Source organism: Mustela nivalis (assembly GCF_964662115.1).
Source record: "Mustela nivalis genome assembly, chromosome: 2".
Lineage (NCBI taxonomy): Eukaryota > Metazoa > Chordata > Mammalia > Carnivora > Mustelidae > Mustela > Mustela nivalis.
The window spans coordinates 125,313,476-125,341,463 of record NC_139021.1 but is presented as its reverse complement, the minus strand read 5'-3'; the positions used below and the strand labels follow the sequence as shown (position 1 = coordinate 125,341,463).

The 27,988-nt window shown below is 42.5% G+C and overlaps 2 long non-coding RNA genes across 3 annotated transcripts; one reads left to right on the top strand and one right to left on the bottom strand.

Moving 5' to 3' along the window:
• Nucleotides 1-60: 60 nt before the first annotated feature.
• LOC309859456 lies at nt 61-23,201 on the bottom strand. 2 transcript variants are annotated; one of them, XR_014308715.1, is made up of 4 exons: nt 23,118-23,201; nt 22,553-22,644; nt 21,708-21,808; nt 61-241 (listed from the first exon to the last, which is right to left on the bottom strand). It is a non-coding gene; the product is annotated as an uncharacterized lncRNA (long non-coding RNA). The 2 variants fall into 2 exon arrangements; XR_014308716.1 differs by lacking the exon at nt 61-241 and adding an exon at nt 4,838-5,249.
• Nucleotides 20,513-27,988, top strand: LOC309859450. Its single transcript, XR_014308707.1, has 3 exons — nt 20,513-20,572; nt 24,271-24,348; nt 27,649-27,988. It is a non-coding gene; the product is annotated as an uncharacterized lncRNA (long non-coding RNA).

The following is a 27,988-nucleotide window of genomic DNA, read 5'->3' as shown; positions in this document are numbered from 1 at the left end:
TCATAAAATGAGAGGGATTAATTAAATGTGTTATAAATTCACAAACCAAATTCTCACAATTAGCAATAGGCTTGTATACAGGCCTTTGATATTTCAAAGTAAATTTTGAAACTTTGGTTTGGGAGCAAAAGCCAGGAGTGTTATAAATGTTAAGGGGGTGTGGTCTTGAGTCAGAATGTTGGTTCTAATACCCACAGAGTCAGGCAAGCTACTTTATTCTTCTGTGCCTTGGCTTCCATCTCTGTAAATGAGACACAATGAAAATTACTTCATCAAGTTATGGGGAGGATGAAATGCAGTTATATTTGTAAAGCACTTAGTATAATGTCTCAAGTATTATAAATGTCCAATGTTAGTTATTATAATTACTATTATTATCATCATCATGAAATACTGTTATATACTGTGTATAAGATGAAGAAACTCAAGGTCCTCCATTTATTATTTTGCAGGAGAGTCATTTTGCTAAACTTAAGTAATAAGTAGTTAAAATATATATCCTGGACTCAGGAAAAGTACTTCTTAGTTAGGAAGACAAGACATATCCGGAAAGGGTCAGAGACTGTCAAAATGGCAGCAGGCAAGCTCAAAGCCAGCCCTCTTAGGATTTCCAAGAAAAGAAATTGCTTCAGATTTTTTACTCAAAAGCACCCACCATGTCCCATCTAGAACTGCTACATTTTTCAGCTTGGAAAAATGTATGATTTCAACCGGGTAGGGAGCGAATGTGGTGTGGTGCTGCCACTGTGCCACACTAGCTGAGAGAAGCACAGAACTCAGGGGCTCCCAGCTGGAAATAGGACCAAATGAGCAGCAAAAACAGACACATTGGATATGTGGCTACTGCAGATGTCCCAGCAGTTACACGAATCATACTTTATATTTTAATTTAAATTAAAGGTTTTTAGTTTTTTAGAGATTTTTGTATTTGTATATTTTTAAAAGACTTTATTTATTTCACAAGTAGGCAGAGAGGCAGGCAGAGAGAGAGGAGGAAGCAGAGAGGCAGCCAGAGAGAGAGGAGAGTGCTCCCCACTGAGCAGAGAGCCCAATGCAGGGCTCCATCCCAGGACCCTGGGATCATGACCTGAGCCACCCAGGCACACCTGTATTTGTATTTTTCACCATTAAAATTACATACAAGGATTGCAACTATTTCATTTAGGGATAAGGCAGTGGGCCCCAGTTGATTTATCTAGTATCATAATGCTCAGTTTTGGGCCTTCAGGAGTGAAACTTACATCTGTGAATGCCCTGTCTTTGTTGTATTACCACCAAATCTTCATGTTGACTGTAACAATAGTGGAGTATTTCCTGACCCTCTATTATCTCTTTGGCACATGTACTGTTTCTCACAGCTTCCTTATAAGGTGAGGTTTCTTAATTCCATTTATCAATGAGAGTCTCTCCAGGTCAAATAATTTATTCCAGGTTCTGTTTCTATTAAGTTGAAAGCTTCGACTCATTTGTCTGACTTTCAGGATCAATTTCTTTTCTCCATGTTTCTTTCTCATTAGTTATTGGGGTTTGAGTGTATATAATTTTACTTTAATCTTTAATGAATATTGACCCATATAATAAACAAGTAAAGATTATTCTAAAATAATATCCAGTAGCTTCAGAAATATACCTTTGAAAATAATCACTAGTGGTGTTTACACAAATGAGCTGATTTTTCAAAAATTAGAGGCATAGGAAAAACAGAATGAATCCCACACTTACACATTTTTTTAAAGATTTTATTTATTTACTTGAGAGAGAGTGAGAGAGAGAGAAAGAGAAGCAGACTCCTCAGTGATGTGGGGCTTGATCCCTGAGATCCTGACCTGAGTGAAGGCAAATGGTTAACTGGTTAACTGACTGAGCCACCCAGGAGCCCCTCACCCTTATACTTGATCACAGTAAGATTGTCTGTGTGTTGAGTCTGGAGGACTTAGGTCTGCAGGTCTGGGCTAGATGGTGTCAACCTTTGTTTTTGCCTTGCTGAGTGAGATAAGAGGAGCCTTTGGGCTGAGACCAAGTTGGGAAGCCACTGCGGCTTGTTAAGTTGCCTGCCCAGAATGTTATGCTGTTTCTCCATGGGGTTGGTTGTCTGAAACACCAAGTTCTCTGTCACACATCTTTTTTTTTTTTTTTTTTTTAAAGATTTATTTATTGGGCGCCTGGGTGGCTCAGTGGGTTAAAGCTTCTGCCTTCGGCTCAGGTCATGATCCCAGGGTCCTGGGATCGAGCCCAGCATCGGGCTCTCTGCTCAGCAGGGAGCCTGCTTCTTCCTCTCTCTCTCTCTGCCTGCCTCTCTGCCTACTTGTGATCTCTCTCTGTCAAATAAATAAATAAAATCTTTAAAAAAAATAAAAAATAAAGATTTATTTATTTATTTATTTGACAGAGAGAGATCACAAGTAGGCAGAGAGGCAGGCAGAGAGAGAAGGGGAAGCAGGCTCCCTGCTGAGCAGAGAGCCCGATGCTGGGCTCGATCCCAGGACCCTGGGATCATGACCTGAGCTGAAGGCAGAGGCTTTAACCCACTGAGCCACCCAGGCGCCCCTCTGTCACACATCTTATTTAGCTTTCAATGTAGACAGTGTTGAATGTGATACTCCCCACCCATTAGGGTGAAAGCAGTTTGGAAACGGTGGGAGACCAGTTGTGAATTGGTCTTTTGTGCCTAGACCTCAACCTTGTCTCTATGTAAAGGATTCATTATTCACACAGGCTTGCCTATCTGTTAAAACAGTACTCACTTCCCACCTCAGTGATTTTTCATACTGCTTTTGTAAGCCCAAGTTTCTTTGAAGATCATGGGTTTGATAATAATAATTTTGAATATTTTGAATTATTTTGAATAATAAAATTCTTCATGAGCATCCCAAGTCAAGTTCAAAGTTTGAAAATAAGTCTACAATAACTCTTTTTAAGTATGTGGATACATCTGTTAAAAATGCAGCTGGTTGGGGCACCTGGGTGGCTCAGTCGGTAGACCAGCCGACTCTTGATCTCAGGGTGGAGCCTACTTAAAAAAAAAATGCAGCTGGCCATTTATTACTGTTTTGTATTAGCGAATTGGAAAACACCTAGTCAACCCCACAGTTCAGGGTTGATTAAACAGCCCACGACACTTTTTCCCTCATTGGCTGTCTTAGGAGTAGTTACAGTGACTTGCCCATTGGATTGAGTTTATTGTTCCTTATTCTTTCTAGTGTTCCTCTCTGCAAATGTCCTAAAAATATTGTGCCATCTTGCGCCATTTTTCCCTCACATATTTCACAATGGACATATATAACTAGGAAAGTTTAGGCAATTATCTGGTTTGGTTCTTTCAAAGGAATAGATAAATCATCATGCTACAACTTGAGAGAGGAAATGACAGTTTTTATCTCTATTCAGGTACCCTATATTTACATGAGACCACAAAAAGTTACTGACAGGATGTTATTGATTGCATTTACCCAACCGGGGCTTGAGATGAGGCCCTGCCATACTGCACAGCAGCTTTTCTTCTTGTTCCTGCTTTGACCCACTGATCTGATCCCAGATCCTCTAGAACTCTCCCATGAAATTGAGAATTTTTAGAGTAAGGATTTCAGGCCCTCTGACAGATTTCCCATTAATTATTCTTCTAATTTAGCTTCGTTTTCTCTGTGCTAGTCAGTAACAATATCCTCTTTTGTTGGATACCTTGACTAAGTGCTGAAGGAACTAAATGAAGATCAAATATTCACCGTAATAACGAAGGCAGACCGAGTTACCAGGCCCTCTAGTAAGTGATTTATGTGTATTAGCTCATTTAATCCTCACAGCTTTACGAGGGAGGGACTACTTTAATTCTCATTTCATTTTATTATATTTTTTTGGAAGATTTTATTTATTTGAGTGAGAGAGAGAGAGAGAGAGAGAGAACTTGAGCTAGATTGGGGGCAGAGGAAGGGGAAGAAGCAGACTCCCCGCTGAGCAGGAAGCCCAATGCAGGGCTCGATCCTGGGACTCCAGGATCATGACCTGAGCTGAAGGCAGACTCTTAACCAACTGAGCCACCAGCTTTATTTATTTATTTATTTATTTATTTATTTATTTATTTATTCTCATTTTTAGGTGAGGAAACTGAAACATACTGAATTGCAATTTACCTAAGGCAAAGGCCTTCCCCCTCCCTCCGTTCCCGCTTCTTCTTCTCGTCCCATATTTTTTCCTTCCCCTTCCCACCCCTTCCTTTCTCTTCTTTCCTTCCACTACTCCCCTCTTCCCTCTCCGTATCCGCTTTTCCTCCCCTCTCCCTCTCCTTCCTTCCTTCCTTCTATCCATCCCTCTGTCCGTCCGTCCAACCACCCAAGTCTAGTTGAACACAGAGGGTGCTGAGCAGTGTTGTAGGTAGAGGATGTGACAGTGAACACAGCAGACAAGGTCCCTGTCCTCATGGAGCTTAACCACTACTATCCTATAATTCTCCAAATTACACATCTCCCCCAAAAGAGCTTTGCAGGTTAATTCCACCTAACTTCTAACCCATTTGAATAATCTCAACCCACTTTCCATTTTAATCCACTTGAGTAATTACAAAATTCAGAAGGTCCTATTTTAGCTAATGTGGCTGCTTCAAAACCTTCCTGTGCCAATAGATAGTATCTCTCTTTATCTTAGGCACGTCAGTACATGGTCTTGCCTCCTGTGAGTGGTCACAGAATGCAGTGTAACTGGGAGACTGTCTCTGTTGCAAGGACAGATAGATAATCTGGGACATGACTGGACCCAGTTCAGTAAGAGAAGCCAATTTAGGATTTCCTGAATGACATTTGCTATCTGGGCGTGGGGCATTTAATCCCAAAAGCCGTGGATCATGTCGGCTTTGGACATCAGCCTGAGTTTTATTAAAATATTCACCACTCGGGAGAGTTTCTAGATGTTTTAGTTACAGTCAGTTAAGCTCACTCTTTCCTCTCCTTCTCACTTCTTCTCATGTGACACTTCTCATATCAGCTGGTATAGGCCAAGCCATACCTTTTATATATTTTCAAAATCTGACTTAGAGAAAGTACAACCAAGGATACACTTAGTATGGGTGTAGTGGGAGATATTTATATGTTTTCCATCCCTTCCATGTCCTACCTAGTTATCCTGGTATACATGTGTCTTCCAGGAATGTTTCTGTTGTCCAGTGTGCCAGCTTACCTCACATCTTAACACAGATTCGGGCAAAGTTTCTGTCTTAGTATTAATGTGTCAGATGGTCTCCTGTACTGGAAGCATGTGGACTGTGGAAGAGAAATAAGGTTTGAGATATACAGAGTTGAAAACTAGTCTGTGGATAATTCTTCTTAAACCTTACAGTTCCTATATGGCAGAGGCTTCATAGAAGTCTTCCCAAAGTTGACAATAATCCTAAATATGCATATGATATTACCAATAATAATAAGAACAAATTTTGACCAACTATGTTAGAAATAAGATATTTATCTTTCTGTTCCATCTCTTAAAAAATATAAAATCATGGTCCTAAAGGGGTGTGGAAAGAGTATGTAGCCAAAAAGGTAAGAAGAAATATTATTGAGGTGTGTTGGCCACTTAATGAATGAAAAATATTATGTTCTCTTTTGTGGATTTTGTGACACTATGGTATTTCTCAGCTTTTAATGTTTTAAATTTGTCATAATTTAATTATCAATAAATACTCTGTAGTAATTTTATTTGTAATTTGTGTTCTTCAAAAAGACCACCCTCCATTATATAAATTTTGTTTTTTCAAAGCCTGAATCCACCCTATTTAAGAATGACTTGATACAAAGCAAAATGTGTGTGTGTGTGTGTGTGTGTGTGTGTGTGTGTGTGTATGAAACTCACCAGTCTTGGACCTTTTCTGAAGCAGTTACTCATTAAGATTTTTTCTCTGTCAAATATAAGAGAACACTAAAAGTCAAAGACAATTTGAAAAATTTCTATTATGTCTCCTAAAATGAGAGGAGAAACATACATACGGGTGAGTAGTAGCACTCTCATCATAGGCTTCCACGGTTACGTAAAAAAAAAAAAAATCACAACTTTTTGTAGATGGGAATGGTCTCACAGGGAAATGATCACAGCTCCCAAATCTATGTGCATTTAATTGGGGATGCTGTTGTGCTTTGGTGAAAGGGTATGGATTTGAAATTAGAATACCTGGATTTGTATTTGTCCTAGCTCATCACTTGCTAGCTGTGTGGCCTTGCCTGAGACATAATCTTCCAGAGCCTCAGTTTCATTAACTGTAAAATAGGAAAGATAATAATCTTGGCCTCATCTGCTGCATATGTTATTTTCAGGGTCAAACAAGATCAATGGAAGACTTTATTGTACTCTGTGAGAGACTTGACAAAAATAAGTTCTCTCTCTTTCCCTCCTTCTTCTCCTCTTTGGAGTTTCCACTTTTACTTCCAAGATGATGTATTGTGTCTACCTGACTGTAGGGAAGACACATGCTAATGCCTGTGTTAACTGGGAAACGGAGCATAGTTTTCAATTTTCCCTCAGGGACAGAATATTTATTTTACATATAAAATATACATTTCTTAATTCCTGGATTTGAGCAGGGGTGGGGGAGAAACAAGAGGGAAGGTATTCTTTTTAAACCAGTGTTAAGAACAAGGAAGTGAATTGTCAGCAACCTTAATGGTTGACTTATGTCAGTCATCAGCCCTTAAAATTTAGTGTGAAAAATCTTAACTGTCCTTAAAGTCACCTCATTCCTTCTGTAAGAGGGAAAGCTTTTAGAATACAATGACACATATGTGAGAAGTATGGTCTCTTGAAATATTTTCTTTGGGGAATAAAAAAAGTAGAGGGGGAAAAAAGAGTACTATCTTAACTTTTTCTTGAGCTGAGGTTATTGAATAAGTAGTATATTAAGTGGAGTAGAATTTTCTTAATGAAGATATTTTATATTTTAAATATCTTTGTCATATCTTACTGATTAACTATTGATATGCACATCTTAATTACAACAAGCGATAAAGGACTGATTGATTTTTATCCGTGCAAATTATTTTATGGGCCTCTGGGTCTCTGTCTTGGATATTGAAAGAGCCTCTCCCAAAATGTATGGAAAGGATACAGTTTAGAGATAATGAGGGGTGAATGTGTGTGTGTTTTACTTTTTCACAATTTCCTCCCTTCTTTGCAAACCCATTACTTCAGTGGGATTTATTACTTTAGGAGAAGGCTAAAATAGCTTATCCCAAGAAGTCATTTGAGTTTCTGAATTTATTTTTTATTTTTATTTATTTTTCTAAAATATTTTGTGTATTTATTTGACAGAGAGAGACAGCAAAAGAGGGAACAGAAGCAGGGGGAGTGGGAGAGAGAGAAGCAGGCTTCCTGCTGAGCAGGGAGCCCAATATGGGGCTTGATCCCAGGACCCTGGGATCATGACCTGAGGCAAAGACAGACACTTAATGACTGAGCCACCCAGGTGCCCCTGAAATTATTTTTTAAAGTCCTTGGAAAGACAATACTCTGGAAAGCTGAGACTTTTGCTCTAAAAGTCTCAACTCCAAAAGCTTAAGATTTTGGAAGTTTCAGTGCACAGTTTATGCCAAACCAAAGAGTGGGAAGGAATGGTTCGTGAGTATTTTTCTGCCCACGTGAGATCAGGTTTGAGTAGCAGGTACCCACAGGGAGAAATAGAGGCTAGAGGCTGGTGAGCAGCTGGAACAAGTTTTTAGTGCTCTGCTTCCCTCCTACAGAGCCTTTGAGGAACCTGAGGATAGAATAAGATAGGACAGGATGGGACAGGATAGGATAGGGTAGAGTTTAGGCCTTGTGCCTTGCTTCCTGATGAAGCTCAAGAGAAAGAAAGCAATTCTTGTAGGTAAATCTCCCATTCCAGCATGATTCTGCAGCAGCCAAGTATAAAAGGTGATAGGAAGGTCTTGGCAGAAAAAGTCTTAAGTAACACCCCAAAAAGCCTGCAGCCCCTGGAGAGACCAGAGAGAAAAACTTCCTGTTCCCCTGAGATGAGCATAAAAGAGTGACCATTTGCATTTACCATTTCTTTTAACATACAAAATTTGTAACTGCTCCAAGAGGGAATCATTGCAGTCTAATTTTCCTTTCCCATGTCTGGCTATCAAGTCACCCAGTCTCAGGAATCATCTGGGTGACCTTCAATGACTCATCAACCTGAGGACAGAGCAGGCAGATGCCGGTTTTCAACCATGGGTGCCATAGTGGCAGGTCACAAGGATCCTAGAACAAGTCCCCTTGGAAATTTGTGTGGATCGATGCTGATGGATGGGACTTGACATCACCTGGATCTCACCGGCAAGACCCCATCAGCTGTGTCAGTAGGTGTCTGCTCTGATTGGTTGGTGCCTGTACCTTATTGCTTGTTAACTATTTTGAATATCACACCTACTGATGACCTTGGCCTACGACCAGAAAGTTCCAAAAGCCCCTTTCCCCAACTTGGGTCACCCCATAGAGATAGATAAAAGAAAGGGGTGGGAGGACCCTGAAGGGATGATGATCCCCTTCCCAGGAGACTAGAATAAACCAATGACTAAGTTCACCATAGATGGCCTGATGTTCATAGCTTACCACCGAGTTAATCAAAGGGGCTTAAATATTCTTCCGAGGGAAGGGACTTATTGGCATGTGTAAGAATGAAATTTTAAAAGAAACATATTTTGAGTCTGCAGATATATTCAGCGGGATTTAAGGCATGGTCTTGTTAGAGAATTTACTAGCCTCTTAAAAAAAGTTTTGTTTGCCTGGTTAGATTAGGATGGGGTCATTAGATGTCTCTGGTTAGGGCCCCAGTTGAGAGATGTGTTCGTCACATCAAGGATGAGTTTCTCATGTGAAAGCAGTGTGGGCATTGTTAGGCATTGGGATGGGTGAGTAGGCAGAGTGATGGAGTCTCTTCTTAGGAAGTTATGAAAACCGGGAAACATTTCCATTCGTCTATTTGAGTTTTAAACTGCTTCAAACAGGAGGAAGAAAAGAGGGTGAAGAAGCATGTGGGTCAGATGTAGTGAGCATCTTGGACCAGTGCTATACTATGTTGTCTTCAAATACAAATTATGTATATTTGAAATTTAAACAGTTATGGAAATTTTAGTTAAAATAGTGGGTAACAAAAACAGGTAAGAATGAAGAGAGCATGGGGGAATAATGGGGGAATAGTACTGACAAGAGCCAAGGGAAATGGTCTCAACGTTTATTTTGATTTTAAAGTCACTAGGTTTTTCAAAATTCCATTGGAAGACATTCCATTGGATTGCTACAAGGTATCACCAAGTGACTCTAATAATAATATTCACCACAATCTGGAAAGCCTTCGGAAAATTTGCTACACTAAACACTGGCCTGTGAAAGATATTGTTCCGGTATCTCCAGGTTTCAGGGTGATTTTTAAAAAACTCACATAAGGGGCACCTGGGTGGCTCAGTGGCTTAAGCCTTTGCCTTTGGCTCAGGTCATGATGCCAGGGTCCTGGGATGGAGCCCCATATCGGGATCTCTGCTTAGCAGGGAGCCTGCTTCTCCCTCTCTCTCTGTCTGCTGCTATACTTGTGATCTCTGTCTGTCAAATAAATAAATAAATAAAATCTTAAAAAAAAACACACACACATAAGATCAGGGCCACTTCTAGGTTGTACGGAGTCCTAGAAAAATACTTTCTGCAGGACCCTGTTTATATAACGACTTTGACTAAAAAAACATCAAATTAATGGAACCATGTCATTTATCAATGATGATTTGGAATCATGGGTAAAGAAGTGATTCTTGCATTTTTGTTTGCTGTCTGGTCAGTGCTTGTGAAGAAGGTTCTCCTGGGGACTGGGTGCCACCTCTTTTTGTTTTGGTTCAGGGACCACCTTGGTCTTCTTTTTGTCAAATGCCTCCTTCCTGGCTAACTTCCTCTCTCCCACCAGGGGAAAATGGTAAGAGATACATTATTATTCTTTGGAGCCTGTTTCTGTTGAAGCACCATGGGTAGATCTCCTGACCTTGTCCGTTCATCTTAGAACCATCTGTTTGGTGCCAGTCATGTCATGGCACTTCAGCCTCCTTGTGCTGCCCACGGATATGGGCCTCCTGTGACTCTTAAGGATCATTCCCATGATTCTTTGCTGATGACCACAAGTGCAACTTTTACCCAGAGGATACAGCAAAATGGGAACAATAATTTATGTGTAGGTCATGTTCAGTCGACTGTTGGCAATTATCTAGTGTAAGTGTAGAATGACACATTTTCAGCCATGTCTTTTCTCGAAAGTTTTAGGCTGTAATTGGAGCATTCCTAGTGCTTTCCTTCAATGTGGACAGTGGGAGACAGTTCTTGGGCCCAGCAGAAAAGAGTGGTTTCATTCCCACAAAAAAGCCAGTCTGGGAAAATGCAATGTTACCACATTGACTGGAGACATGCGGACCTCTGTTGCAAGGGTATGCGGTAAAGTAAGAATCTCCCAAAACCTTGGAGATGAGTGAGGGCACCGCTGAGGACGGACCAACATGAGACAAGGAGCATGTCAGAGGCGGTGACCACTCTCAGGCTGGCAATGATGGGGGGTCAGGGGGAGCTCTCCAGCTGTGGGAGGACCGCCTCTGCCACCACCCCACCACCCAGGGTTTTGTAGACGGAGACAGCACCGCCGTGGGAACACTGACAGGCCTACAAATGCCCCAAAGTGGACCGTTAGCCCATTGCCCTGAATAATCCTATGTCCAGCATAAGTCACCCAGAGTCAGTAGGCCCACACCCACTCTGGCAGGCCAGTTGTATGTGAAGACACAGCGTGCTGGCTGGTGGGGGTGACCTGTTGCCAGGCTAACCCCTTGGAACAGATCTGGACCACAGGCTCTGACAACAAAGAGGTGTGAGGTCAGGGATTTTTTGCAGCACCTGGTTTGATGCCATCTTGGAAGAGAGGGTTGAAGAGTGTTCTGAAGAGGATAAATGGGGGCCAGGGCCCCTGTAGGCAATGGTTTGCTGGACCCGGATGGCATAGCTAGCCCTCATAGGTCCCAGGCATTCGACGAAGACTTAGAAGAATGTGTGCAAGACCTCCAAAGCACAGGTGCTCTGAGGTGTGGAGCTTGGGCCACTTGCCTGGGTCTAAGGGTGATACTGTGGAGGGTGTTGTATTGTACATTTGGAAGCATGTTGGGTTCATAGGTAGATGGCTTTACCCTTGACTCAGAGCTCGACATACGTTAGCCCTTCAGTTTGCCATGGTCTGTCAGAGTGAAGGGGTATAATTTTTCAAAAAACAATAGCTATATAATAATTTGTTAGAGAGGCATAATGTGTGTATTCCCCTAACGCATACATGTGTTCCCCTATATATATTTGTATTTAAATGCATGTAAAATAATATATAAGCACATAATTTTATGTGTATATCTTTCATACATATATCTCTTTCATTTGATTGAAGAATTTGGCTTCATTTTTTTCATTTACTCGATTTTTGTATTCATATAACTTATTTATTGCAAAGCAACCATTTTCATATTTTTGATCCAATAAATTATTTCAATATGTGAAATCATGCCACTAATATGACACTATCTTCATTTCTTCACATTTTTTAAAATTTGCGCCAACATAGGGCTCAAACTCACAACCTTGAGGTCGAGAGTCACACACTCTACAGACTGAGCCAGCCAGGCGCCCCTCATGCTTTCAGTTCTTAAAGGAGCTGGTTTGTTTTTATGACCATATTTACTTTATGGCTGATACTTTTATGTAATTTTGTATAATTTAGCAGATTTCTTATTAATTTGACCCTGCTTGTCTAACCTGACTTTTTCTTTTCAGTGTATAGCACTTCTTGTTATATTTTCAAGAGAATACTTTATAAAGAAAAATTATTCATCAAATAAAGGAAACGAAAACCCCAATGGCTGTTGTGTAAGAATAGAATTGTATCACTACCAATGAAATATTCTTTCCTATAAACAAAATGAGGAACCAGACTGAGAAGAATTAAGTATGCTTAAATATGCTGAGGTCTTGGAAATTTTAACTGGAAGAAGAACATTCATCCGTGCATGCGTGTAAGGGGTAGAACTCTCTTGTTTTCTACATTCACTGGAATTGTGAGAAGTAGACCAAATAGATGTTTGAACTTTGTCAGTTCTGAACCCAGTGGTGATGCAAGAGGCACTTGGTTTGGGGGCCATATCTCAAGTATGAAGAGGGGGACAATACATGGGGAGGCCATGGTGAATGTGGGCCTTGAGGTCTGGGCAGTGGTTTGGGAACTGGAATAGTGGGTGTGGTGGGGCACTGCCCAGATGCCCCTTCGGGAGGAGACAGACACTGCCCAGCTGCAGGGAGGGTTGGCTGCTGATGGATTTCAGCTGAATCCCTCTCTGAGCTCTGCGTCTCACCCAAGGTTCTATCTCTCCTCCCTGGGGGAAGCCTACCTCTCATGACTGGTCAATTTCTGATATCCTGAAGGGCCACCTTAGCCCTAAGGCTTCAGGTGGCATCTGCTGGGGCCTTGGTTCTGGGTGCATCATGGTTCAACTTCTCCCTTCGCCCAATCCCACACCCCTCACTCCCTCACGGGAGTGAGAGCTCCCCAGTGAGCCTGCACACACGTTGCAGCATCTCACACTATCTGTTCCCAGGATGCCTGACTTAGGACAATGTCAGGCTTTCCAGGCAGAGGATGCCTTTGGGAAACAGTTGAGACGTTCAGCTGGCGGGGGTGTTGTATCTAATATAGGGGCAAGAGAGATAGAGGTGGGGAAAGGATTCATTGTGTAGACAAAGGGGCTGGTCTGAGGGATGGTGAGGAGCTACAGCGTTGAGCATAGAGCAGCCTTATGGCCAATTTAGGTCAAATTATCCAAGTTTTCTGTATATCTCAGGGACCATATGATAGTAACAAATGTAATTGAAAGAAGTTGGTTTATAATGTGTTCTCATTTTTAAAAAAGATTTTATTTATTTATTTGACAGAGAGAGACACGGCAAGAGAGGGAACACAAGCAGGGAGAATGGGAGAGGAAGAAGCAGACTCCCCACTGAGCTGGGAGCCCGATGCGAGGCTCCATCCCAGGACCCCAGGATCATGACCTGAGCCAAAGGCAGATGCTTACCTGACAGAGCCGCCCAGGTGCCCTTTATGTGTTCTCTTTTTTAGACGGATATTCCAACACTAGTGAGCCCTGACTTTTGAGATTTTTTTTCAAGAAGTAGGGGTAGGTCTGAGAAGATTGTCTGCATAAGCAATCTCCATGTGCATTTGCAAAATAGCTGCTAAGGGTTAAAAATATCACCTCTTCCCTTTACAGCACTTGTTCCTGCTTGTTCCTAGAAGAACCTGCTAGGTACCAGAGCATGGCCGTGTGGTGTCTGAGCCTCCCAAACACCCTGCAATTAATTATTAATGTCCCAGTCCGAGGGATAGGGAACTGAGGGTTGGGAGGACTGAGGGACTTGCCTAGCGAGGAGGGAGGAAAGATGGAATTCGATCCCAGATTTTCTGACTTGAAAGGTTCTGCTGCCCGAATCAGATGAGCAGGTCTCACGGAGCCCATGATCTGGGCCTCGTGCTCTGGGGCTCTGACTCACCAGGCCTAACTGGTGACCAAGACACGTGCTGATTAACCCTTACCAGTTCCGAAGCTGCCGTTCAGTAACACAGCAGCTGATTCAAACAACTCTTCCTTCTTCGGTAACAATAATAATCATAAGAAGCACTTCTGGTTTTCTACGTATCATATTGCTTGAGCTTCCCAACAGAGATGTGTGGGAAGTGAAACAAAGTATCAGCCCCATTCTGTGGATGAAGGAATGGAGGCTCAGAGAAGTTCATGGGCTCACATTCACTTGGCTCAATGTGGGCAGGACCAGGCCCTGAATTCTGGTGTCGCTTTTGTGCTCCATGTAGCTTCTCGTAAGCCATTTGCTTAAGCAACTGAGAGGGAATGAGGCTGTAAGGAGAATGTACCTCTGTCTTTGACCTTGGTTGAACTAAATGCTCTGTAGATACACCAGGATTGTCTGGGAACAATTCATCAGCCAAGAAATAAAAATGGCATGTTCAAACTGATTAAAAATGAGGTTTGACCCTACTGTAACTTGCTGGGTAGAAACCAATATGCTGGCATCCTCGTACTTGACTATTATTATCTCTAATTATCATTCCATTCTGGTGGATGCTTTCTACTTTTATCAAAACCTGATCTTTTCCCCTCATGTCACCTGCAAGGCCTTTTTTCTAAAATCCCCAGGATTTGTCATTTATAGTTGATTGCCATGTCTCACCAGTAAAAATTCCCAGGTGATTGAGACAAGTACCTTCCTCTCTATACTTGGGATTTTATATCATTGTTTACCTGACACTTTGCACTCTCATATGTTTTAAGAATTTTCTTTAATTTCCCCCCTGTCTTTCTGAAGTCATATCATCAAAATGGCATGATTTCTAAGCACGGTAGTTTGTGTTGGGTTCCTGGTTTTGCATTACACCTGGTATTTGTAAGAACCACAGTTTTGCAGGAAAAGGAAGAGAGATGAGGATTATCTGTCACGGGAGAAAACTGGGATATGCCAGTTGGGGATGGGAAGCAGTGTAGGAAGCTGGGGTGGCGGGGGGGGCAAGAAATGGCCTTCGTGAGAAAATGCTCTCTCTGGGCTCAGTCAGGCACTGGGGCTTCTCTGTTTCTGAAAGAAACTCCCCCCCTCCCCTTTTTAAAAATAAACTCCATGAAAGTGAATTGTGTATGAAGGAAAAATGACCTCACACATTACTCTGCTTTCCATGAAGTAAAAAAATCATGGTGGAAAATTTACAAGGAAAACAATTTAATTTCTCTATTTCTCTTGCCATATGATTTTCGAGATTACCCAATACTTGGACCGTCCCGGCAAAGTGTCTGTCCTTATTGACCTCATTTCTATTTCCCAATCACTTTATTTAGCAGCTTGCTAAATATAACACCCCTTCACCCTGGGTCCTTTTTTAAACAGAAGAAGGATGAGACAGGAAGTGGTGATATAATTTCCTTGGACTGACAATGCGAGCTAACTGGCAGAGGCCAGGGCTGGGTAAGGGCTCAGACAGGCCCTTTTCCCACCTCTGCTGTAGAGGATGAATTGTAGGCGGCGGACCACCCCTCCAGCTTGAAGACTTTATCAGAGGTGAACGATTCGGTCCTTACCAAACAGGCCTGGGCAGACCACAGCCAAGGGCCAAATCTGGCCTGCTGTCTCTTTTTGTTTCTGTTTTTAATGGCCCGCAAGGTCAGCATTTTATTTGTATTTTATTCGCTTTTTAAAAAAGCACGAGGAGAATACTATTTCACGATACATGAGCATTACATGAATTCGGCCTTTTATGCCTCCAAATCCAGTCGTGCTGGGGTAGGCCACACTTGTTTGCTTACACATTGGTGCTGTCTTTGGCTGCTTTCATGCTACGATGGAAGAGTTGAGTGGTTGCAACAGAAACTTGAAAAGCCTAAAATAGTTTATAATTTGTAAATTAGATGGCCTGCAAAGCCTAAAATATTCACCATAGTGCCTTTTATAGCAAAAGCTTGCTGACCCCTGATACAGAAGATTCTGAGGGATGAGACATGAAATAAGCATTCGTTTCTTGGCTCATGCCTGGGGCCTGTGTCTGTCAGCGGCGGGAGGCAGCAAAGGGTGGGGCAGCAGAGGAAGCTACAGGAAGATTCTAATTTTTCTCAGAGTAGGTCCTGTGTGAATCCCTAAGGATATCACAGGGACACCCCCCCCCTTTTAAATTGAGTCTGAGTTTTTCAGTTACGGGAAAGGAAAATGACACTTAGAGGAGTTCAGTGATTTCCTGAAAGCGACACAGCCAGTCAGACTTAAGTCTGGGAACTTTGCCTTCAAGGCAGGGGGAGCTTGAAGCTCACCACGCTTCTACAAGCTGGGGCAGCCAGAGAGAGAGAAGCCGCCATTGCTGGCGAGACCCCTCCGCTGAGGAGCAGAGAGGGCTGCCCCGGGGGGCCTCCCCTGGCCCCCGAATTGCGCCTCCCTTGTGTTCGTCGCAAGCTCTGCAAAGCCTGGCGGTGCTAAGGACCCGGGCCGTCGCATCTTATTTCAGCAACTAGAGTACGAGGCCTTTGAATAGGGTTTCCAGATTTAACAAATTAACATTCAAGCTGCCCAGTGAAATTTGAATTTCAAATAAATATTTTTTTAGTTCATGTATGTCCCATGCAGAACTTGAATCTATTTGTGTGAGATTTATTTCAAAAGTTACATTAAGAATTGTTGACTGCTTATCTGAAATTCCAATTTAACTGGGCATCCTGTATTTGATCTGATGAGTCTTCCTTTGAGGGCAGGGATCTGGGACTTCAGTCTTTCTTCATCTACCTCTTTCCTCCCTCGTCCATATCACTGCCACACCCAGACCCACCGTGCCTAGCACAGTGGCTTTCAAAGATCCTGAGGGACTCCGTTTAATGAAAACCATCCTCTTTCAGGCTAAGCACCTAGCTCCCACCGAGGCTGAGGAGGCAAACATGTAAATTGATTCATTTCACTATATTCTGATACCCGCTAACGAACGGCAGGATGAGCCAAGCGCTGCGAGGATCTCAGGCAGGGAGCCCCTCAGCCTTCAGAATAGCAACTGGAACGGCTTCCCGGAGGATGGGATCCCCAGGGTGAGTTTTGAAGTCGGGGTAGGAGTTGACAGGCTGGACTGGGGAGGGGGAGCTGGGGAGAAGGAGCAGCAGGCGCCAAGTCCAAACTCCATAAAAGGGAATGGTGTGCCCAGGAATGGAGAGGGAAGGAGGGAAGCTGGCTGACTGGTGCGGGGGTATCTGGGACGGCAGGAGGCACTTGATGAACAGTCTTCAGAGATTCTTCCCGAATGCTCCACTGGGCAGCTCCACAGATGTGGCCCTGGAGTGAAGACCACACATGATCCTTATTCTCGGTTCTGTGACCCTCACTGCCAATGCTTGGGCCATTAGCCCAGCAGCCTCTTCAACCAAGCGAATGTTCTTGGAATGCGCCTGTTTCAGGTTAGCTTCTGGCGTGACAGAAATCCCATAGTGAAGTCTAACATTCACTTACTACTCTTGAACTAGTGACAGGAACAGAACCATGGCCTGCTTGGGTCTGAGGCTGGGCTCTTCATCTACCTCGAGTCTCTGACTGGCCTGGCCGTAAGTGACTCCCTGAGATGTAAAGGAGTCTGTTGTTAGTCCACCTAATTCCTACAAACATCAACCTCATCCCTTGTGTCCTTAGTCTTTTTCCAAACCACACGGAAAGACAGTACAGTACACATGGTATCTTCTATGTGTCCCTCTTTTCCACTTTTCCGTCTTGCTGTGCACCCCAGTCAGCTGTACTATCCAGATGGTCTTAATGGACTACCTTGCCCTCACTTTGGAGGGTAGCTGGTCTGTGAGGTGGCTCTCTGCCACTGAGTCACTCGAAGTTCACTGTGTCCCTCTACAAAAGACCATGGCTTTCTTTAAGCACCTTCTCTGTACCGCAGCCCTTTCCGGTTCCAGTAAGTGCTTCTCTCCCTTGGTCCACCCCTACTGCAGGCTTTGGGTAGTAATGGCTTCTGACTCCAACTTGCCATTGGGTATTCCCTTTTTCTTGTTGATTTTCCTGAACACTGCCACACCTTGATAAACAGTCATCACTTTATTAAACTGTCCTCAATTGCTGTTCGAGTGTGCCATTTGTTTCTCAAAGGGACCCTGACTGATGCAGATAAAAGTAGTGTGACATTTATTTGCTTATTAATTCCTATTAATAGAAGAATGTTTAATTCAAGGATATGTCATACTCCACTCTATCATGCATTTTGAACAACAGGTAACAATCTATTATGTAAGGAAATATGCTGGTTTGGCAAATAAATTACATTTCAACTTAGATAAGTTGGTTCTGAATCTGAGCTCTTTTAGTTACTATCTTGTGGTTATCAGATGAGTTGCTTCTCATGCCCTTATCTATACACAGGAGTGATAATTCCTCCCTCATCCAGTGGTTGTAAAAATTAGGGGAGACACTGGGCAAAGGACCTGAATAGATATTTTTCCAAAGAAGATGTACAGATAGCCAATAGGGACATGAAAAGGTGTTTAACATCACTAATCATCAGGGAAATGCAGATCAAAAACATGAAGCGATACCACTTTGTACTTGTCAGGATGAATGTTACTAAAAAGATAAGAGCTAACAAATTTTGGTGAGAATGTGGAGAGTACCTTTTTGCACTTTTGGTGGGAATGTAAATTGGTGCAGCCACTCTGGAAAACAGGATGGAGGTTCTCCAAAAATTAAAAGCACAATCACCAAATAATCCAGCAATGCTACCCCTGGGTACCTGTATGAAGGATAGGAAAACAGGATCTCAGAGAGAGATATCTGTACTCCCATCTCCATTGCAGCCTTATTCACAATAGCCAAGATATGGAACAACCCTCATGTCTGGCAATGGAAGAACATGATGTTTATACAATGGAATATTATTCAGCCATTTGCAACAATGTGGATGAATCTGGAGGACATTATGTTAAGGAATATAAAACAGTAAGATAAATATTGTATGGTATCATTTATAAGTGAAATCTTTTTTTTTTTTTTTTTTTTAAGAAAGCTGACCTCATTTAAACAGAGAGAAAAATGGTGGTTGCTGGGATCTGGGGGAAGGACAAACAGGAAAGTGTAGGCCAAAGGGTACCACTTACAGTTATAAGATGAATAGGTTCTGAGGATCTAATATACAGAATGGTGACTATAATAAATAATACCATACTGTACACTTGAAATATTCTAACAGAACTTAAGTGTTCTCACCACACACACACACACACACACACACGAACACGCACTCGTGCATGGATTAAATGAGATAATGCTTATAAAGCACTTAGTTTATTGCCTCATACATAATAGGATTACTAAAACACTTAAGTGATATACTGGGTATTTACCCCAAAACTACAAAAATGCTAATTCAAAGTGATAAGGTACTCCTGTGTTTATTGCAGTATTATTTACAGTAGCCAAATTGTGGAAGCAGCCCTAGTGTCAGAAGAAGTGGTACATATACACAACGGAATATTAATCAGCCATTAAAAAGAATGAACTCTTGTCATTTGCAGCAATGTGGATGGAGTTAGTATGATGCTAAGCAAAATAAGTGAGTCAGAGAAAGACATATACCATATGATTTTACTCATATGTGGAACTTAAGAACAAAAAAAAAATGGGCAAAGGGAGATAAGAGAGAGAGAGGAATCAAACTTCAGACTCTTAACTATAAAGAACAAACTGATAGTTACCAGAGGGGAGCGGGGGGGGGGGGGCGGGCGAAATAGGGGATGGGGATTTAGAAGGGCACTTGTTGGGATGAGCTCTGGGTATCGTATGTAAATGTTGAATCACTATATTGTACACCTGAAACATTAATATAACACTCTATGTTCACTATACTGGAATTAAAATAAAAAGCTTGTAAAAATGCCCAAGGGACCCTTAAAGACACATCATTTTCATTGTGTCCAACAATACGCCTTGGATTCTAGAGCACACCTTCTAATAGAACTTTCTGCAATGATGGAACTGTTCTATATTTGTTCTATATTATGCACCTATTGAATATTTGAAATGGGGCTAGTGTGACTGAAAAGATGAAGTTTTAATTTTATTTAATTCTAATTAAATTAAAATGTCCATATATGACTTATGGCTACCATATTGGACTTTACAGATCTAGAGAGTAAACATAAAGATAACAAGTCATTTTGTAAGATCGTCTATGCCATTTCACATGTGAAACGTGTGAACATGTGTCCATGTCAACATAAAACCACCAGTAGGATAAAATCAGAAGTATCAACTGTTCATGTTCCTAGAACCTGACATGATACTTGTGTCTGCAGTACTCATATAAAATTTTTTCTGTACTAGATAGATTGAAGTTAAACACAAACATATAAAGATACACAAACTTAAAGGGAATATTCTGGATAAATTTAAAATCAAATTATCTGGATATTTATCTCATTTTCTCCTTTTGCTGTAGTCCATTGGATATTAATATGAGGATTTCTTTACCCCTTGCCCTTCCAGAGCCCATGGTGGGCATACTTATCAATAAGTGCCCATGGTGGGCACTTATTCTTGCCAAGCCCAGTTAGGCCTCCCAATCCTCAACAAGACAATGGACATTGACTGGAATTGACATGTGAGATAAAGCCCATTTTCCACCCTCGATTTAAATACATTCTTTTAAGGGAGTACTTGGGTAATTTGGAAAGAAAGGTAGCAAATGACATAATAAAAAATCAATATATGTAGAGTTAGAGAATTTTAGAGCCAGAGAAATCTCAAAGAGTTGTCTTATTTTTCTTGGACTTGACTTATTTGCCAATACACAAATGTACCATATCTGCTACATATCTTCTGGTTATACCCCCCTCATTCCCACCCCAGATCTAGTGTCTACCCTTCTCCACCCAGCTGTGTGCACTGGGGGCTGACCTGTGGACTGATCACTGGGCATCCTTGCCCTGGTCTTCCTTTTGGCAAATGGCCAGTGGGAGGTACAAGCAGGAGATCTGGCAATCAGGTAAGGGTGAAACTGGGTATTTATTCCCCTGACTCCCTTCCTGTAGGGACAAGGTAGATTGCCAGGGTCTTAATACTGTGAGTCATATAGCTCTTATTTTCTGTTGGGGACCCTCTCCTCACAATCCTCTGTTTCCTTGGAAACCACTCCTTCTCTGCCTCTTTAGGCTCAGGGAGAGTAAGGGAAGGGCTTCTGGGGCTAGCCCCAGATGCTACACTCATTCTTCTTTCCCTATACCATGGCCACGTCTCTGAAGAGTCTCTTTCTCATTAACTCTCCTCCTACTTCACAATTTGAGTGTGCCATTATTTTCGACTGGGACTTTGCTATATCTATGAAAGAATATCAGGATGCCCTCTCTCTGGACCTTGCTTCCGAGCAGCAGTTGCTACAGGGGTAATTTAAGACATTGTTTTCTAGAGCAGTTGTTTAAACTCCCTGCCTCACCAGACATCAACCTAGACCCCTCTGGGGTGAGTCATTCTATTTGTGTAGGTGGGGTTAGTTAAAATAATTTAAGAATTTTCTCAAAAGTCCAAGTGTGGAGCCCCAAATAAAATAAACAACCAGAAAAAAAGAAAAAACCACTAGGACTGTGCATTTAGATGTCTTGGACAGTGATCCACAGCCCAGCCCCTCCTTTCTGGGCAGGATGTGGTCAGAGTCCTATACACGGTTAAGAAATTTCCCTTTTGAGCCTCTTCTTCATGTAGTTTGGTGTGGATAAAATCAATTCCAAACAATAGCTAGAAGTTGAGGTGTTATGTGTACAGTGGTAGAAGAGCTTTGGCAGAGTCAGGATGGCACGCTGATTTTCTTCTGCCCCAAATATTGTTCAAAATGGCCCTTTGTAGGTCACAAGCCAAAAAGGGTTAGCTTTCTATGGCGTGCAATGGTGGATGCGACCCATCTGGACTCTTGTCTGTCTGGTGTCATGCCTGCGAGAGGCCTAAAATCTCCCTGCCCCAAAATACCTTTCTTCCCAGAAGTTCTGTCACAATTCCAGAAATTCCCATTCTGTGCATGTTACCCTAAGGGTATTATCGAGGGAAGGCATCATTTTGTGGGAAAAGATATTACATATCAGCGGGTTGACAACTTGGCAGAAATAGACATATGTGGTTTAAACTATTACCTCCTGGTATTGTGCGCAGAGAGAATGGGGAAATGGAAGTCCCAGTTGGGAAAGAGGTCAGCTGTGGTGTGAAGCTTCCAGAATCACTCAGGAACCTGGACCTGTCAGGGAGAATGCAGTGGTGTAGTTAGTGACCACAGCAGGTGCTGGGATGCCTGAGTGTACTGGGGCATAATTAACACTGTCACCAAAGACAAACTCTGCAACAACATGACAAGACAGTCTATGTAAAGGGTCCAGGGCAAAGCTTTATCAATCTGTTTCCTTTTCTGGCGTATCCATAATGTGGCTGAAAGCTGTCTCGGCTAGAGACCGTCAAAGGCTACCTCAGGACTGTCCGACCTTGAAGAACTAAACCGCTATGACCCATCAGAAGCCAGAATGGCAGTCATCTGTCATTAACTGGTAGTGGCTGTGTGACCTGTTGTAGTTGGTACCGAGTGTGAGGTGGCATCTAGTCACATGAATAAGAATGACATTGTTGATTAGCAGTGGGCTTGGACTTGGAGGGCAGGGAAGGAGATATGTTTGCCAGTCCCACCAAGGGCCTTTTTCTCTTTATTCCACAGCCAAACTGTCATTTCCAGGTTTTGGGGGGGCCTGAGACTGGCTTCGAGAATCCCTAGTACTACCTTCTTGGGAATAAGCTGTCACTGGATCAGTTTACAGAGAGCACATGCCTGAAACTTTTCATCTCTTCCTATCATTAAGTCTGTAATTCAGGTTAGATGCCCATCAGTGGTTTGGGGATTCAGGCTGAGGTCGAATGGGCCAAGAAGAGTGGTCTCCCAAAGGGATGGCTGGTGAGGAACCCATCTCCATGTGCTTGTTTTCCCATTTCGTACCTCTGAACTATGTTCAGAAAGCAGGAAGCCCTGGGAGACATCCTCAGCTCCTCTTGTTTCCACGCATTCTCCATCCGGCCTCTCAGGAAGAGCTGACAGAAGTTGTGCTGGTCTGACCACTTGTCATCAACTCCACCGTTGCCGGCCAGCGTCCCCTCTGCTGTCTCTCACACACTCTGTTCCAGAGAGTCCTGTCTGGCTCCACCCTTTGTGCCCTGCAGTCTTGTCCTCCTCAGTTCTTTAAAAACATACCTCAGATCCTGTCATTCTTCTGCTTTCCACTCTCCAGTGCCTTTCCGGCACACTCGGAGTACAATCAGAAGACCTCACCATGGCCTCAAATAGCCGTGGGATCTAGGGTCTTCTCTTGTGGCCTCATCTCCCCCATTCTATTCCTCTCTGCCCATCTTCCAGCCACCCTGGCCTACCTTCTGTTCTCCCACCTCACCACACTCATTTCCACCTCAGCTGCTTTGCTGAGTGTGTCGCCCGCCCCCCAACACCCACCCCCCAGATCGTCATGTGGCTTTCTCTCTCATTCATTCACATCTCGTTCACATGTTACCTTCTTCCTTGGCTCCTTTATCAGAGTGACACCTCTTTCCCATGGTACTCCTATTCCTAGCCTTATTTTATTTATTTATTTATTTATTTATTTATTTATTTATTTATTTATTGACACTGCTGCTCGTTACTACTGAATTTCATGTTCACTCATTATTTGTGTATAGATTTTCTTTCCTCCTCCCTAGAATGGATGTCTCTGAGGGAAGGAACTGGTTCATTATTGTCATGTCTAGAAGAAGGTGCCTAGAACATAGGAGGTATTCAGGACATATTTGTCAAATTTGAAAGTGAGGGGTCTTCTCTAGGCCATGGGATTGCATGTCAATGATCAAGATGGTGTGTGAATCCATGGCAAGGGGTGTGGTGCCTGAGGCCGGATCAGCTAACTGGCAGTAAGGCCTGACCAGGACGCGGCATGGCTGGGGGACACTCAGAATGTACAGAGCTTCCAGGGAATTGTGAGTCAATGTCAGAATCCAAGTGAATGATTAAGACAGTGGATAAGAATTCCTAGCACAAGGAAGTTAACATTGAGACACTTTCTCAACTGAAAAGCTTCCTATATGCTTATGCCTAGAACAGAAGCCACAGTGTGTAGCCTAAGGAGGGTTTGAGGTTGATCTTGGTTCAGAGACGGTGAACAGGGTGATCCAAGGAGGTGGGAACTAGAAGCCTACCTGCTATGAAGTCCTCACCAATCAATCCATTTAATTCTACAAAGTCTGGGGAGAGAATCAGGCCTTCTGAAATCAGCTCCTAACATAGGACAGCCGCCCCCTCCTTGCAGATGCTTTCCCCAAAACCAGTTCATTGGAGGAGATGTCATGGTGGTGAAGTTCCCCAAGGGCCGAGAGACCAATGAGTTCTGTGGTCCACTTACATCTCATGTTGGGGAACTCCACTGAGTAGCAGAGACCTCTGTACTGGCTGGGAATCCCCATCATAGCAGTGGCCTCTGTGGGGTTGAGTTGCAAGCTACTTTTCAGATTTAGCACACAACCTTGTGAGGAGACAAAGTTGTTACCTCTGCAGAGAAACCAAGCCAGTGATGCTTCCCACATCTGGGAAATGGGAACGTTTCTAGAAGTTGGAAGCCAATGTCCAAGGTGGAAGGATGGCTTGTACTGATCTTTGTGTGCCCTCATCCCCAGCCCTATTTGTACATTTCCAGGATTGATGTAGGAAGAAGTACATTGCTGTGTGTTTGCAACTCAGGCCATCGTTTGAGGGTAAGTAACAAAGAGGTCTGGCGTGGCTTTCAAAGGAAGTAAGGTGAAGATTCTTCTCCCCAGCCTACTAAATAAACCGCTGAGGCCTTTCATGACTCAGAAACCACAGACCCCACAGACAACATGCATCTATTAATTCTTGTCTACGAATATTGATGGAGAGCCTATTGTGTGACTAACACAGTGCTCTGGTTGAGGATGTAATGGTAAAATAAGATTCACTCCCTCCCCTCAAAAATAGATAATCCCACTCCAGTGTGGAACATTCTACAATGCATAGGGCAATGTAATCTAATGGCAAAGAACACAAGCTGAGTTTTGTCACTCACCAGGCTGTGTGATCTTGTACAAGCCACTTCCCTTCTCTGTGTTTCAACTTTCTCATGTGTATTTCAAGGAAATTACCCATGTTATGGGATAAAATAAGATAGTGCCTATCACGTATTTAGCCCAAGTGTCAGTAAATGTGAGCTCTGATGCTGGCTATGATTTTATGATAAGAGTTGGCCTGTAATTCCGTGGGGGCACATTGATATCTTGAAGTACCATATTTCTGAACAAATGTATTTACATTCAAGGCAAACCTAGAAAAAAATCCAAGTAATTGGAAATATGTTTTTTAAAAAATTTTCTGCCCAAGAGCCTCTCTATCCAAACCTGTTTTCTTTTCCCCTTCTGGAAGCTCTTAGTGTCCTGGTTCTTTGATTTTCTCTGTCAATATATCTCTCAGTAGACTGGCAGACTGGAAGGAATCTAAGCAGGATATGTCCATCATATTGTCTTTGATTTAGAGCACTGTCCTTCCTTGAGGTGTTCATGTCTCACCCAAAGAACGGCATCATTTCAGGTATCAGTGAAACTGCCTTTTCTGAGAGTAGTGAAAGAATTTGGTATTTTTACAGGGAGAGATGGATAGGCTGATGGAATGGTCTCCACAACAGACTCATGAACACATGGGAACTTGGTTCACAACAGAGACAGAAATACAAATCTACAGAGAGAGGAAGAATTAGTCAAGTGCTGGGATGATTGATGGAAACAGGAAATCCCTACCTCACACTTTAGACACAAGTAAATTCCAGATGGGATTAAGATGTACATAGGAAAGGGAAAGTTTAAAACTTTGAGGAGGAAACATAGGGAACTTTTAAACATAGGGATTTATGCCTCAAAAGGCATACACCAAAAGGAGGAGGTTTTATTTATTTATTTAAAAAGGATTTATTTATTTATTTATTGGGCAGACAGGGATCACGAGTAGACAGAGAGGCAGGCAGAGAGAGAGGGGGGAAGCAGGCTCCCCGCCAAGCAGAGAGCCTGATGCGGGGCTTGATCCCAGGACCCTGAGATCATGACCTGAGCTGAAGACAGAGGCTTTAACCCACTGAGCCACACAGGCGCCCCAGGAGGAGGTTTTAAAATATGATTAAATTAAAATATTACACTTCTGTACCAACAAAGACACAATAAATAAAGTTAAGGTACAAGCTTGAGACTGAAAAAAGATATTAGAGTGCTTATAATCAACAAAGAATTCTTAATAAAAGATTATTTTTAAACATTCCTGTGACTTAACAAGAAAAGATAATCTAAGAATAATGGACAGATAATATGAACTGAACACTCAGAAAAAGAAACTCAATCGCACTAATAACAAGGGAAATTCAAATTAAAACCATAGTGTGATACTATTTTATACCCATGAAGCTGGCCAAAATGATCCTACCACCAAAATGATACCAATCAGTTTTGGTGAGTCTATGGGGAAACACATGTCACAGATTGCTGGATAGAGTGCAGGTCGGGAAGACCATTCTAGAGCCCACATTGGCAACATCTCTCAAAACTGGTGAAGTGCATTTCCTAAGACCCATAAATTCTACTTGTAAGTATATATCCTAGAAAATGTCTTGCACAAACTAACAGGCACAAGAATGATCATCGCATCACTGGAAAGACAAAAAGGTGGAGTGAATTAATACCCATCCAGAACAGGATAGACAAGTAAGTTGTGAATTAGTCATATGGCGTCTTAAACAGCAGTTACAATGAATGAGCTAGAATTACATCTACCAATACGGATCAATCTCTGAAAGATAACAGGGCATATAAATAGCAAACTATGGAGGGGTCTGAATTATAGGACACCATTTAGATAAAAGTATAAAAACACACCCAACTTTACATTGTTCACATTACATATGTATTATATGTTACATTACACTGTATTTATTATATATTTATGTATAATACATGACACTTATATGCATTTATTGTATAGGTATATCTAAATTGTCTATTTTTTTTCAAAACACATCTTGTTTGTGTAAAAATACACAGAAAGTATAAAAAATGAGCATGGGCAGGACAGATACCAACTAGAGGACAGTCTGGTGATGGAGGAAGGAGAAGAAGTTGGTAGTGGTTTGGTCAGGGCGGAACACGGGGGTGCTTCAATAAGATTTGAAGAAAATAGGATAAAATGTTATTATTAAATCTAGGTTGTTGATAGTATATACACAGATGTTTATACTTTACCCTATGCTTGGCATTTTATTTTTTTTTTTTAAGATTTTTTTAATCCATTCATTTGATAGGGAGAGGCACAGCGAGAGAGGGAACACAAGCAGGGGGAGTGGGAGAGGGAGAAGCAGGCTTTCCCCGGAGCAGAGCAGGAAGCCCGATGCCGGGGGGATCCCAGGACTCCAGCATCAGGAACCGAGTGGAAGGCAGACACCCAATGACTGAGCCACCCAGGCGCCCCTATGCTTGGCATTTTAAAATTAAAAGAACAGGTTCCCTTTCTTGATGCCGAGGCTGGCCTCCCTTATGGCTTTTCCAGTTAGCTCTCCAAGAAGATAGTGTGTAATAGGACCTGTTTATTCCCTATATTGCCTCCTGGATTTGTAGTACGTGGTTTGAGTCTGCATCATGCTGTCTTCTTTGGAGAAAGGACTCATCTAGGGCAGGGATGCCGTGTATAGGTGAGCCCAATGCAAGGCCCAATCCCAGGACCCTGGGATCATGACCAGAGCCAAAAGCAGATGCTTAACCGACTGAGTCACAAAGGCACCAGCACTCCAGTGTTTTAAGAGCAATAAGGGAAGGGAGCCCAGAAAACTGTGGAATGTCCAACTCAGCAACTGGTGAGGGTATGTGTTTGAGTCAGGGAAGACTTCTTGATGGAGGTGATGTCTGAGCTGGACTAGAGTTTGCAGTGGGGAAGGGCATTCCAGGTAGAGGAGGCAACCTGATCAAAGGCACTGTATACGACATCTGTTTGTTTTTTTGTCCAGCCAGGTGCCATTTTCCTTTTCTTGATAACCCCTTGGCAACTTTCCCTCCTCTACTGAGAGCAGTCTTGTTGGAGCTGTCAGTCAACGGACCCTGAGATCCAAACCCAGGGCAGCTGAGCCAAACTAGGCCCATGGAATTCTCTCACCCAGAAAACTGACTCTTCAGCCCAGTTATTGCAATGAAGGAAAGTGGCCATTGCAGAGCCCTAAAAATAAAGTTCATAGTTTCTGCCTGGATCCCAGACTTACTCTGGTTCTCAGCTTTTTCATGCTTGATTCTTTTTAGTTTTCCTTTCAGTTCTGTAGACTATCTCATACCCTCACAATAAAATGTTTTACTTGTT